This window comes from Oryzias melastigma, unplaced genomic scaffold (assembly GCF_002922805.2).
Source record: "Oryzias melastigma strain HK-1 unplaced genomic scaffold, ASM292280v2 sc00837, whole genome shotgun sequence".
NCBI lineage: Eukaryota > Metazoa > Chordata > Actinopteri > Beloniformes > Adrianichthyidae > Oryzias > Oryzias melastigma.
The window spans coordinates 11,272-15,489 of NW_023417423.1; the positions used below are offsets into that span (position 1 = coordinate 11,272).

General features: G+C 44.1%; 1 long non-coding RNA gene across 1 annotated transcript; it reads right to left on the bottom strand.

Annotated features, from left to right (window-relative positions):
• Window positions 1-841: 841 nt before the first annotated feature.
• On the bottom strand, window positions 842-2,850 carry LOC112138820. Its single transcript, XR_004947545.1, has 5 exons — window positions 2,680-2,850; window positions 2,569-2,606; window positions 2,082-2,161; window positions 1,680-1,724; window positions 842-1,034 (listed from the first exon to the last, which is right to left on the bottom strand). It is a non-coding gene; the product is annotated as an uncharacterized LOC112138820 (long non-coding RNA).
• Between the last annotated feature and the right edge of the window lie 1,368 nt (window positions 2,851-4,218).

The window sequence follows — 4,218 nt, forward strand, 5'->3', positions numbered from 1 at the left end:
ATGTGCAGATGATGTTAAGAGGCTGCGCAGACGCTCTGTAAATGTTGTGCAGATGATGTTAAGAGGCTGCGCAGACAGTCTGTAAATGTGCAGATGATGTTAAGAGGCTGTGCAGACGGTCTGTAAATGTGCAGAAGATGTTCAGATGACGTTTTGTTTTACAGATACATGACAGAAGTTCTGCAGATGTGCATAGATGCTGTGCAGATGTTCAGTTCCTGCGCAGATGTCGTGTTTTCTCTGTTTTTCTTCAAACTAAAATGAAGAAGCTGAATAAAATCTTTAGGAAGGTCAGGAGGTCAGCGCTCTAAGAAGCTGCTGAGTCATGTCTGTTTACCTTCAATGATGTGTTTCCGTGACAACCCACGCTCCGTCTCTGCTCTGTGGAGACACAAACATGTTAACAGTTACCTTCAGTCACCTGCTCTTCTGTCCATGACCAGCAGGGGGCGGAGCCAGTTCATCCAACAGACAGTCTAACAGAACCCGAGACACTCTGGAGTTCCTAGGAGAACCACAGAAAAAAAACGTTCTGCCGGTCCTGGTTCTGCTGATGGAGGAGAACCGCTGCAGACAAGAACTTCTTGATTGAAGAGTTTGTTCTGAGTGTCGGCGTCAATCAGCCATTAAGATAAAATCAACATCTTCCTGGGTTTGATGGTCTCCTGGTTTTTCTTGGAACTCCAGACTGAAGCAGATGGAACTTCAGGTTCCTCCTTCACTGTCGCTGACAATCATTCAACAGAACAGAACCTCAGAACATCAGAACAGGAAGAGGAAGCAGCTGAAGGATCGCCAGACCATCAGACTACAAGAACACAAAAACACTGGACCACAGGATCACAGGATCACTGGACCACAAGATCACAAGATCGTGGGACCACAGTGACACAGGTACACAGTAACACAGGTACACAGTTACACAGGTACACAGTAACACAGGTACACAGTAACACAGGTACACAGTAACACAGGTACACAGCACTCACTGTCCTCCCCAGTAGATCTTGGTGGTCACCACATAACTGGACCTCCTGTCAAAGACAAACATTTGTGTGAGAGTCTGCAGAGGAAGAGGAGATGATGAAGAGGAGATGATGAAGAGGAGATGATGAGAGGAGATGATGAAGAGGAGATGATGAAGAGGAGATGATGAAGAGGAGATGATGAAAGGAGATGATGAAGAGGAGATGATGAAGAGGAGATGATGAAGAGGAGATGATGAAGAGGAGATGATGAGAGGAGATGATGAAGAGGAGATGATGAAGAGGAGATGATGAAGAGGAGATGATGAAGAGGAGATGATGAAGAGGAGATGATGAAGAGGAGATGATGAAGAGGAGATGATGAGAGGAGATGATGAAGAGGAGATGATGAAGAATTCAGAACCAGCAGAGCCTCAAAAATTAAACCCCTTATCTTGTTTTATTTTCCTTTAGAACTGTTGGAACATTCAGCACAGAATTTAGTGTCTGCTCTCCAGTAGAGGGCGCTGCAGTGACCTTTCTTCATTAGATTGCTTCATTTTTTATAAGGATAATGTTTCTTTTATTGAATGTTTCTTTGAATAAAAACTCATAATCTGCAGAGTCCAACAGTTTCAGGACCAGAAGAACCAGAACTTCAGTCGAATGAAGACAAAGATCCTCCAGGAACCTGGATCTCATTCTGGGTCCTACCTCCAACCTTTCTTCCTCAGGATGTTTCCTAACGTCGTCTCCGCCCTGAAACACAGACCTCCGTTAGCTCCGGTGTGCACGTGCGCATGCACGAGATGTTCACCATGAATGACAGAACATTTCCATCTGCTCAGGGACGCGTCGAGAACATTCATGTCAAAAGCTTCTACAGAGAGCTGAGCGGATGTTGGAGCTCGTCTGTGAACGTCGAGTTTAAACATGACGGAGAAAGAAAAGATGTGAAGAAGCAATGAAGAATAAACACAAAACATCGATAAAACATCATGAGAACATGATGAGAACATCATTAGACAGAAGGTAAACTAAATGTAGTCAGAAGTTTGACTTTCCAAACTCTAAAACGATTGATTAATTCCTCTCAGGACAGAGTCAGGTGGGTACCTGCCCGACGCGTAGACCTCAGCCGTGTCAAACAGGTTCACGCCGCTGTCGAACGCCAGCGTCATCACGCTCTCCGCCATCTGCAGGCAGACAGACCCACTGAGCGCGTGCAGCAGCGTTTATGTGGTAACGTAAACGGCGCTAAACAGCGTGGAGGCGGGATCTTTGAGCTTTTTAAACAAACTCCTGTTACTCCCCAGCAGGGGGCAGCGTGGAGCTGCAGGATTTACTCAAGGACACGATTGTCTGGAACCGTATCAGAAACACACAGTAGATGGTGGGCAGACACTGAACCACAGCCACCACAAACCAAGATCCACAACAAGAGATGGTTATGGAGCTCAGAGTCCTCAGAGGACGGAGGACAGATGAAGGACACGGAGGACAGGTCCACACATGGACAGGTAGACCAACACACACAAACACACACACATAAATACGTGCACATATATATGCACTGACACACACAGAAACTGGTGCTGGTTACCTCGTCGGAGATCTGCGATCCGAAGGTCACCCAGGTTCCTGTGGACAGACAGTGGATGGTGATTGTGGATCTTCAGTCTGAACACGTCTGGATGTGAGAGTGTGTTCTCACCGAGGCCTAAGCAGGACACTCTGAGTCCAGACTTCCCCAGGTTCCTGTGGACCAGTCGTTTGATCAGTGGACAGGTTCAGCACAGACCGACCTGACTCAGAGTCTGTGAGATTTGAATGAAACTGTACAGATGTTTCAGTCTGCAGCTTCAAACCAGACATCTACAGGAACCGCGACACTTTTAGACATTAAACGTGCTCAGAAATAACACCAGAACATCAGCTGACTGACTTCAGAGCAGCTTTCTCTGAGTTTGTCCCACAAGAACCGAAACACCCCACCCCCACCCCCACACACACACCCTACAATGCTTTACAAACATCAGCACTTTTCCCAAGAAAGACCTGCAGCCATGCTGTCTATACCCAGTCCACCCATCCATAATCCATTCATAATCCATCCATCATCCATTCATAATCCATCAATAATCCATTCATAATCCATCCATCATCCATTCATAATCCATCCATCATCCATTCATAATCCATCCATCATCCATTCATAATCCATCTATCATTCATTCATAATCTATCCATCATCCATTCATAATCCATCCATCATTCATTCATAATCCATCTATCATCCATTCATAATCCATCTATCATCCATTCATAATCCATCCATCATCCATTCATAATCCATCCATCATCCATTCATAATCCATCCATCATCCATTCATAATCCATCAATAATCCATTCATAATCCATCCATCATCCATTCATAATCCATCTATCATTCATTCATAATCCATCCATCATCCATTCATAATCCATCTATCATTCATTCATAATCCATCTATCATCCATTCATAATCCATCTATCATCCATTCATAATCCATCCATCATTCATTCATAATCCATCTATCATCCATTCATAATCCATCTATCATCCATTCATAATCCATCAATAATCCATTCATAATCCATCCATCATCCATTCATAATCCATCCATCATCCATTCATAATCCATCTATCATTCATTCATAATCCATCTATCATCCATCAATCATTCATCAATGCTTTATCAATTATCCATCCTTCAAACAGTCATCTATCATCTGTCCATCATTCCTCCATCCTTTGTCAATCATCCATCATCATGGTGATGTCTGAGAGCTCCTGACATCAGGTGGGGGAGGGGCTTCTCAGACACAAACCACGTCCAGAATGCAGCTGGCCCCTCCCAGCTCGCTCTCATCATCAGGTCCATCTAGAGGTCTCCAAGAAACCATCTCATGGATGTTCCAGTTATTAGACCAGGATCACATCATCATCAATATCATCAATATCTTCATCATGAATATCATCAATATCTTCATCATCAATATCATTATCAATATCATCAATATCACCATCATCTTCATCATCATCTTCATCCTCAGGTGTTCATATTGATGACCTGTTCCTAAAGGCTACAGGTGGGCGTCGTTCAGGTACAAAGGTTTGTCAGCATCAGAGTATGTCTGTGGTTACATCATCAATATTTAACCGCACTCATTCACGCCGCGTTACCTGATCAGGTAAACTCAGCCCCCAG